The sequence below is a fragment of the Anomaloglossus baeobatrachus genome, chromosome 9, assembly GCF_048569485.1.
Source record: "Anomaloglossus baeobatrachus isolate aAnoBae1 chromosome 9, aAnoBae1.hap1, whole genome shotgun sequence".
NCBI lineage: Eukaryota > Metazoa > Chordata > Amphibia > Anura > Aromobatidae > Anomaloglossus > Anomaloglossus baeobatrachus.
In genome coordinates, this window is record NC_134361.1 from 175,182,857 (window position 1) to 175,193,285 (window position 10,429).

The window sequence follows — 10,429 nt, forward strand, 5'->3', positions numbered from 1 at the left end:
ACTGTTGGTGTCTGGGTAGGAGCCCAGGCACGTACAGCAAGGTCGGCAGAGGGTGGTGGCCGTCTGCAGGAGTGGGTACAGGTCAGCGGAACCGTAGGACCGGGGACGGACGGTGGCCCGCCGGTACAGAGCCGGGGAGCAGATCTGTACCAAGCACAAAGGCAGGGCCATCAGACCCCGACGAGGCTAGGAGCCGCCGAAAACTGTCAAATCCGATAGTGACCGGGACCCCAGGGGTTCCCTCACACCCAAGACCCGACAGAAGGCAACAGTCCACACAGTGAGGATAAAAAGCCACCGCCATAGGCTAGAGATCCAAGGGCCAGCGCCTGCGGGCAAAACGGGCTCCTTCGGTACATACACGCCGGGGAGCGGACTACCAGTGGGAAACCATCGGAGTCAATACATTCTACAACGGTGCAGGGAAAGACAGCCACCATCAACCTGTCTGCGGAGAGCAAAGACACTGCAGCCGGCTGCGGGACCTGTCCATCCAGCAGTTTGGTTTAACAGAGACTCTGTGAATCTGTGCCTGAGTGAGTACTACAGTGTCATCCGGCACTGCGCCGCGCTGCAACCCTGCACCCCGGCCTTCCTGCCTCCCCGTCCACTACCGGGCCCCGGGATCACCAACCCCTACCCACGGAAGGGGAACCAACACCTAGCTGCTCCCCGCCATCGTTCCCGGGAATCCAGTCACGAGCAGCGGTGGTGCCCACTATCACCACGACCCGTGGGTGGCGTCACGAACTATCTCCCAAAAACCACCCAACACCCCTTTTCACTCGGGGGCGAGGAGCGCTGCTCGAGTCCCCGCGTCCGGCCCACCGCTCCAGCCAACAAGCAGCAGCAGCCCCGGACCCGAGCGTAGTGAGCGCGGCCCCTCCACCCGCAACAACTTGGCATCTACGAACAGGATTAGAACCAATCTACCTACAGGTAGAAGTGCGCCTTGCAGTCCCCGCCGGCGGTGTCCGGCCGAAAAATTTGAAGTTCCGCCATCTTGGGCACGAAGATTTCCCGCTCGAGCCGTCTTCCCCGAGCAGGGAGGGCGCGAAAGTGAAGCCCCGCCCCCAGAAGGAGGAAGTGCTGGAAAGAACCGAGGGGGGGGGCGGATGAGGGCGCGCCTGATGTAACTGAAGGGATAAAGAGCAGGGACGCCAGGACTCTGCTTCCCATCCGGTTCCTGGAAGCACACACGCCAGTATGTCCGTCCCGTCCGGCAATTCTGAGATCCCAGAGCCCACGCCAGGAACAGCGGCGTGGGTGGAGGCCCGGACAGCGCAGATGTGCTGCCGCCTGCAGGCCCAAGTCCGATTCTTAATGGAGCGATGGGTGGCCGAAATGGAGGAAGTAGCGGCGGCCGTGCGGAGACACGAGGTGGAGACAGTGCTGGAGGAGCGGGTAAGCGACCCACGTCCCTGTGGCTGAGGGGCCCGGTCTGCGTCCATTCCCCCTGCTGCCTCCCCCGCCATCCGCATCGGTTGTTGCTGCCCCGCCACTAGGTCCGCTGCCCCCAACACCGGTAGCGGAGTTCAACCCGTCCGCCCTAGAGGACCGGCCTGTAGGCGTTGCCTGTGAATGACCCGCACTGATCCCGCTGCCGTGGAAGATCCCTCAGGAGGTGCCCGTCCGTGAGAAGAAGCCACCAGCCCCGGAAGTGGCTGCATCCAAGAAAGTCCCGGCTCCGGCAGTCCGTCCGGCTACGGAAGAGGTGGAACTCGCGAGCAGGAAGGCCCAGCAGGTGAGGCCTGTTGTCCCTAAACTGCACGCCCCGGCTGAGGCTGCGCCGGGTCGTCGCTGCAAGGCAGCATCCCAGGCCGCATCACCGCAGGACCCCCCCCAAAGAGGATATCGGTCGTGGCCGGTACGGGGGAGGTCCGGCGGGGCCCGACCCGCGCGCAGGGGCATGCAGACGCCCCTTACTGGGACAGAGAGCCGAACCAGCTGGGCAGCGATATTGCCGCCAGGGAGCAGCAGAGGGCCAAAGTGTTGGCCCGCACCATATGGGAGAAGGACAATCTCCGCAACGCCACTTTCCGGGTGCGGGGCCCGATCTACGAGGGCCAGGTCAGACGGTTTGACCCTCAACGTGGTTATGGGTTTATCTACGAGCCGGGCCTGGAGGCCGAAATATTTGTGGCTCGCCGTGATGTGAATTCCCATCTCCCAACGGGCCACCCTGGCCGTGACCTGCAACCGGGTTACCTGGTGACCTACACCCGACATTGCGGGGAGAGGGGCTGGTTCGCCCTTGATGTAAAGGAAAGGGAAAGCCGTGATGCCCAGAGGTGGCCCCAGTCCCCTCCCCCACCGTACCGCCCAGATGTAGAGCTGGAGGAGGCGTATGAGGAAGGCGACCTCAAGTAAGGCAGCGGTCCTCCGTTGCAACCCAGACCCCGTTGGGACCATCAGCACATTTTAAAGTTTTTCTGTCGTCCGTAAAAGGAGAAAGTTGTCCCCATGGGGACTTTATGTGTTCCCACTAACCCCCTTCCAGAGACAAGGCCGAGAACTTGCAGGCCAACCACGAACTTGTGGCCTTGTAAATAATTTGTGGGGCCGTGTTCCGTTGCCGCCTCCGGAGAGGCAGATTGGAGGAAGGACCCGCAGCAGAGCAGGCTGGGGTCCGGTCACCACCAGGACCAGTGACCATCCTCCGGGGGTCAGGGGTCCCCCTGGACGTGGGGTCCCCTGAAATGACAGCCGGGTGCGAGACACCGTACCCGTTCCCGCTCGGGTGACCTGGACCAGGACTGGGGTAAAGGGGTACTGCCCATTTCTTAGGGGCAGCATCAAGGTGTAGGTTGCTTGGGTGGGGGAGCGGAGGAACATGGACCCGTCCGTTGGTATAAAACATTTTTTTATTAACATTAGCAACGTTTAAGAGAAAAGCCTCCCGTAAGGGAAGAATTACAAGTATGCTTAATGTTATATGTTTTTTCCCATGTTAATTTATATTTTTCAGAAATTAAACCGGTGATGGACGGACAGCCCGCGGACGGTCTGCATTTCACCAAGGGTGAATGTGACGCCCTGGACTAGCCAGGTAGTCACAAACACATCACACCCCCCCCCTCCCCTGGATAGTCAACAACAGTCAAACAAAATCTTTGTTGCCTCCTCCAGGGTCTGATGTCCACACCAGGTGGTTGGCCCCACCCACCGAGGAGTTCACAGGCCTGGAGGCGGGAAAAAGTAGTTAGTTCAGTTTTGGAGTTGAAAGTGACAGGAGAGAAACTGTTGGTGTCTGGGTAGGAGCCCAGGCACGTACAGCAAGGGCGGCAGACGGTGGTGGCCGTCTGCTGGAGTGGGTGCAGGTCAGCGGAACCGTAGGACCAGGGACGGGCGGTGGCCCGCCGGTACCGAGCCGGGTAGCAGATCTGTACCAAGCACAAAGGCAGGGCCATCAGACCCCGACCAGGCTAGGTATTCGCCGGACTACCAGTGGGAAACCATCGGAGTCAATACATTCTACAACAGTGCAGGGAAAGACAGCCACCATCAACCTATCCGGGGAGAGCAAAGACACTGCAGCCGGCTGCGGGACCTGTCCATCCAGCAGTTTGGTTTAACAGAGACTCTGTGAATCTGTGCCTAAGTGAGTACAACAGTGCCATCCGGCACCGCGCCGCACTGCCTACGCAACCCTGCACCCCAGCCTTCCTGCCTCGCCGTACCACCACCGGGCCCGGGGATCACCAACCCCTACCCACGGAGGGGGAACCAACACCTAGCTGCTCCCCGCCATCGTTCCCGGGAATCCCGTCACGAGCAGCGGTGGTGCCCACTATCACCACGACCCGTGGGTGGCGTCACGAACTATCTCCCAAAAAACACCCAACACCCTTTTTCGCTCGGGGGCGAGGAGCGCTGCTCGAGTTCCCGGGTCCGGCCCACCGCTCGAGCCATCGAGCAGCAGCAGCCCCGGACCCGAGCGTAGCCCCTCCGCCCGCGACACAGGGCACGCATGGCCCCCTACCACCTACACGCAGGGGACGCACGGCCCCCTACCACCTACACGCAGGGCATGCACAGCCCCTACGACATCACCTCTTACTGCAGATCAATTAATGGAAACATATAGAAGTAGCACTAAGAATATAGGTATTGTAGGTCAATTTATCACCATGATGAGTAAACGTGCAGAAATCCAGAATAGGGGAGGCCAGACAAAGTCCAAAAGAAAGAAAAAGCGGAAAGAAGATGTTATGTGCAAATTAAAGGGGCAAAACTGAATGAAGCAAAAGGAGTGAGGGCCTCAAAGCAGATCACCCACAGGGGCCTCAGGGGTAGATCCAGGTAGAAGAACGGTGCATCAGTCAGTGTGTACGGGGGTCCCGGACAAATGATGGGGGGAGAAGGATCCAAAAGGCCCATTTTGGTCGGATGATTCTTTTGTTCTCACTACAAGGAAATCTGGCAGCGACTCAGAGGATGAAGAGGAGAAGGATGAGGAGGAGAAGGATGAGGAGGAGAAGGATGAGGAGGAGAAGGATGAGGAGGAGAAGGATGAGGAGGAGAAGGATGAGGAGGAGAAGGATGAGGAGGAGAAGGATGAGGAGGAGAAGGATGAGGAGGAGAAGGATGAGGAGGAGAAGGATGAGGAGGAGAAGGATGAGGAGGAGAAGGATGAGGAGGAGAAGGATGAGGAGATGAGGAGCACTTGATTGTACCCATAACCCCAAACAATCTCCAGGGGCATCCGTAGCTCTGCAGAGGATACTGTGCAGTAAACACTACAAACTCACATACACAGCGAGCTCTGCAGCAAACACGCGATATTCTCCACAGCGAGCTCTGCAGCAAACACACCATATTCTCCACAGCGAGCTCTGCAGCAAACACGCGATATTCTCCACAGCGAGCTCTGCAGCAAACACACCATATTCTCCACAGCGAGCTCTGCAGCAAACACACGATATTCTCCACAGCGAGCTCTGCAGCAAACACACCATATTCTCCACAGCGAGCTCTGCAGCAAACACACGATATTCCCCACAGCGAGCTGTGCAGCAAACACGCGATATTCTCCACAGCGAGCTCTGCAGCAAACACGCGATATTCTCCACAGCGAGCTCTGCAGCAAACACGCGATATTCTCCACAGCGAGCTCTGCAGCAAACACGCGATATTCTCCACAGCGAGCTCTGCAGCAAACACACCATATTCTCCACAGCGAGCTCTGCAGCAAACACGCGATATTCTCCACAGCGAGCTCTGCAGCAAACACACCATATTCTCCACAGCGAGCTCTGCAGCAAACACGCGATATTCTCCACAGCGAGCTCTGCAGCAAACACGCGATATTCTCCACAGCGAGCTCTGCAGCAAACACACCATATTCTCCACAGCGAGCTCTGCAGCAAACACACGATATTCCCCACAGCGAGCTCTGCAGCAAACACGCGATATTCTCCACAGCGAGCTCTGCAGCAAACACACCATATTCTCCACAGCGAGCTCTGCAGCAAACACACGATATTCCCCACAGCGAGCTCTGCAGCAAACACGCGATATTCCCCACAGCGAGCTCTGCAGCAAACACGCGATATTCCCCACAGCGAGCTCTGCAGCAAACACACGATATTCTCCACAGCGAGCTCTGCAGCAAACACACCATATTCTCCACAGCGAGCTCTGCAGCAAACACACGATATTCTCCACAGCGAGCTCTGCAGCAAACACACGATATTCCCCACAGCGAGCTCTGCAGCAAACACGCGATATTCTCCACAGCGAGCTCTGCAGCAAACACGCGATATTCTCCACATCGAGCTCTGCAGCAAACACACGATATTCTCCACAGCGAGCTCTGCAGCAAACACGCGATATTCTCCACAGCGAGCTCTGCAGCAAACACGCGATATTCTCCACAGCGAGCTCTGCAGCAAACACACGATATTCTCCACAGCGAGCTCTGCAGCAAACACGCGATATTCTCCACAGCGAGCTCTGCAGCAAACACACGATATTCCCCACAGCGAGCTCTGCAGCAAACACACCATATTCTCCACAGCGAGCTCTGCAGCAAACACACCATATTCTCCACAGCGAGCTCTGCAGCAAACACGCGATATTCCCCACAGCGAGCTCTGCAGCAAACACACCATATTCCCCACAGCGAGCTCTGCAGCAAACACGCGATATTCTCCACAGCGAGCTCTGCAGCAAACACGCGATATTCTCCACAGCGAGCTCTGCAGCAAACACGCGATATTCTCCACAGCGAGCTCTGCAGCAAACACGCGATATTCTCCACAGCGAGCTCTGCAGCAAACACACCATATTCTCCACAGCGAGCTCTGCAGCAAACACACGATATTCTCCACAGCGAGCTCTGCAGCAAACACACGATATTCTCCACAGCGAGCTCTGCAGCAAACACACGATATTCTCCACAGCGAGCTCTGCAGCAAACACACCATATTCTCCACAGCGAGCTCTGCAGCAAACACACGATATTCTCCACAGCGAGCTCTGCAGCAAACACACCATATTCTCCACAGCGAGCTCTGCAGCAAACACACGATATTCCCCACAGCGAGCTCTGCAGCAAACACGCGATATTCTCCACAGCGAGCTCTGCAGCAAACACACGATATTCCCCACAGCGAGCTCTGCAGCAAACACGCGATATTCTCCACAGCGAGCTCTGCAGCAAACACACGATATTCTCCCCAGCGAGCTCTGCAGCAAACACACGATATTCTCCACAGCGAGCTCTGCAGCAAACACACGATATTCTCCACAGCGAGCTCTGCAGCAAACACACGATATTCTCCACAGCGAGCTCTGCAGCAAACACACCATATTCTCCACAGCGAGCTCTGCAGCAAACACACGATATTCTCCACAGCGAGCTCTGCAGCAAACACACCATATTCTCCACAGCGAGCTCTGCAGCAAACACACGATATTCTCCACAGCGAGCTCTGCAGCAAACACACCATATTCTCCACAGCGAGCTCTGCAGCAAACACACGATATTCCCCACAGCGAGCTCTGCAGCAAACACACGATATTCTCCACAGCGAGCTCTGCAGCAAACACACGATATTCCCCACAGCGAGCTCTGCAGCAAACACACGATATTCTCCACAGCGAGCGCACCCGATTATGTCACATTTCATCCACGGATACAGATTTACCATTATAATATTTTTTCTACAGATTTTTGTCCCTCGCTGTCCTCCTCCTCTATATCCCGTCACTATCCTCCTATCCCTCTGTACCCCCTCACCGTCTTCCTCTGTACCCCCTCACTATCCTCCTCTGTACCCCCTCACTATCCTCCTATCCCTCTGTACTCCCTTCACTGTCTCTCTCCACCCCCTCACTGTCCTCCTCCTCTGTACCCCCCTCATTGTCCTCCTCTGTACCCCACTCACTGTCCTCCTATCCCTCTGTACCCCACTCACTGTCCTCCTATCCCTCTGTACCCCACTCACTGTCCTCCTATCCCTCTGTACCCCACTCACTGTCCTATCCCTCTGTACCCCACTCACTGTCCTCCTATCCCTCTGTACCCCACTCACTGTCCTCCCATCCCTCTGTACCCCACTCACTGTCCTCCCATCCCTCTGTACCCCACTCACTGTCCTCCCATCCCTCTGTACCCCACTCACTGTCCTCCCATCCCTCTGTACCCCCCTCACTGTCCTCCCATCCCTCTGTACCCCCCTCACTGTCCTCCCATCCCTCTGTACCCCCCTCACTGTCCTCCCATCCCTCTGTACCCCCCTCACTGTCCTCCCATCCCTCTGTACCCCCCTCACTGTCCTCCCATCCCTCTGTACCCCCCTCACTGTCCTCCCATCCCTCTGTACCCCCCTCACTGTCCTCCCATCCCTCTGTACCCCCCTCACTGTCCTCCCATCCCTCTGTACCCCCCTCACTGTCCTCCCATCCCTCTGTACCCCCCTCACTGTCCTCCCATCCCTCTGTACCCCCCTCACTGTCCTCCCATCCCTCTGTACCCCCCTCACTGTCCTCCCATCCCTCTGTACCCCCCTCACTGTCCTCCCATCCCTCTGTACCCCCCTCACTGTCCTCCCATCCCTCTGTACCCCCCTCACTGTCCTCCCATCCCTCTGTACCCCCCTCACTGTCCTCCCATCCCTCTGTACCCCCCTCACTGTCCTCCCATCCCTCTGTACCCCCCTCACTGTCCTCCCATCCCTCTGTACCCCCCTCACTGTCCTCCCATCCCTCTGTACCCCCCTCACTGTCCTCCCATCCCTCTGTACCCCCCTCACTGTCCTCCCATCCCTCTGTACCCCCCTTACTGTCCTCCTATCCCTCTGTACCCCCCTTACTGTCCTCCTATCCCTCTGTACCCCCCTTACTGTCCTCCTATCCCTCTGTACCCCCCTTACTGTCACTCTCCTCCTTTGTACCCCCCTCGCTATTCTTCTATCCCTCTGTACCCCCTCACTGTCCTGCCACCCTCTGTGCCCCCTCACTGTCCTCCTATCCCTCTGTACCCCCTTACTGCCCTCCTCCTATCCCTCTGTACCCCCTCACTATCCTTCTACACCCCCTCACTGCCCTGCCACCCTCTGTACCCCCTCACTGTCCTCCTATCCCCCCTCACTGTCCTCTTCCTATCCCTCTGTACCCCCTCACTATCCTCCTGCTATCCCTTTGTATCCCCTCACTATCCTTCTGTACCCCCTCTATTCTTCTATCCCTCTGTACAACCTCACTATTCTGCCACCCTCTATACCCCCTTGCTGTCCTCCTATCTCTCTGTACCCCATCACTATCCTCCTCTATACCCCCTGCCTTCACTATCCTTTTATCCCTCTGTACTCCCTGACTGTCATCCTCCTCACTGTCCTCCTATCCCTCTGTACCCGACTCCTTGCTCTGTACCCCATCACTGTTCTCCTCCTCCTCTATAGTCCCCTTACTATCGTCGTCCTTCTCCTCTGTACCCCCCTGCTTCCTCTGTACCCCCTGACATCCTCCTCACTGTCCTCCTACCCCTCTGTACCCCCCTCCTTCCTGTTTCCCCTCTCACTCTGTACCCCCCTGACTGTCCTCCTCCTCCGTTTCCCTTTCTCTCTAGACCCCACACACCTAGTGTCCTGCTCTCAGTGCTATGGAGCAGAACAATAGCTTGCAGTCCCATGTAAGGACGCACATGAGCCTCTGCACACACCGCTCCTACCTCCTCCGATGATCAGGTCCTTGTCAGTACGGGTTCCCGTGATCGACTCGTTCCCGTTCGTGCTCTGTGCGCCCGGGACCCCGATCTCCTCCGATCACTGATCCCGCTGTCCCCGACCGATCACTCTGTCACCCCCACAAGCCGTGAGCACAACCCCCTTGGAATGGATGCACACGTTTGAATCTCGCGTACACCGCCTTCTTTCAATTCCCATTGGCTTTCGCTGGGCCAATAAAATTGCTGCATCCAACTATCGCCATGGCGACGGAGAGCTTTCAGAAATTCGAAAGTGGGGACCAATAGGAAGAGGCGATGGGCGGGGACATTCCATGAAAAGGGGCGTGTATTGTAAGATCTGGTGAAAGGCGGTCTATTCACGTGGGCGTGGCTAATAGTTTAAATGGCTTTACGCCACCAATAAGGGAGGAGCAGTGAGGCCGAGAAGTGCGCTGTGCTGCGGCAGCGAGAGGGGCGCCCGCAGCCTGGAGATAAGGGGATGCCGCACCTGTGTAATCACAGGACCCCGGCGGCTCCTCCTGTATGGTGCGGGCTCCCTGCGGCTCCTCCTGTATGGTGGGGGCTCCCTGCGGCTCCTCCTGTATGGTGGGGGCTCCCTGCGGCTCCTCCTGTATGGTGCGGGCTCCCTGCGGCTCCTCCTGTGTGGTGCGGGCTCCCTGCGGCTCCTCCTGTGTGGTGCGGGCTCCCTGCGGCTCCTCCTGTGTGGTGCGGGCTCCCTGCGGCTCCTCCTGTGTGGTGCGGGCTCCCTGCGGCTCCTCCTGTGTGGTGGGGGCTCCCTGCGGCTCCTCCTGTATGGTGGGGGCTCCCTGCGGCTCCTCCTGTGTGGTGCGGGCTCCCTGCGGCTCCTCCTGTGTGGTGCGGGCTCCCTGCGGCTCCTCCTGTGTGGTGCGGGCTCCCTGCGGCTCCTCCTGTGTGGTGCGGGCTCCCTGCAGCTCCTCCTGTGTGGTGGGGGCTCCTCCTGTATGGTGCGGGCTCCCTGCAGCTCCTTCTGTATGGTGCGGGCTCCCTGCGGCTCCTCCTGTATGGTGCGGGCTCCCTGCAGCTCCTTCTGTATGGTGCGGGCTCCCTGCAGCTCCTTCTGTATGGTGCGGGCTCCCTGCGGCTCCTCCTGTGTGGTGCGGGCTCCCTGCGGCTCCTCCTGTATGGTGCGGGCTCCCTGCGGCTCCTCCTGTGTGGTGCGGGCTCCCTGCGGCTCCTCCTGTGTGGTGCGGGCTCCCTGCGGCTCCTCCTGTGTGG

The 10,429-nt window shown here is 58.3% G+C and overlaps 1 protein-coding gene across 1 annotated transcript in view; it reads right to left on the bottom strand.

The window, feature by feature from the left end:
• CCNB3 (cyclin B3) overlaps positions 1-9,361 on the bottom strand; it is a 40,911-nt gene extending 31,550 nt beyond the window's left edge. Inside the window, exon 1 of the mRNA XM_075322806.1 lies at positions 9,176-9,361. The gene's annotated coding sequence lies outside the window, so the exon portion shown is untranslated. The remainder of the gene's footprint in view (positions 1-9,175) is intronic.
• Positions 9,362-10,429: the final 1,068 nt, after the last annotated feature.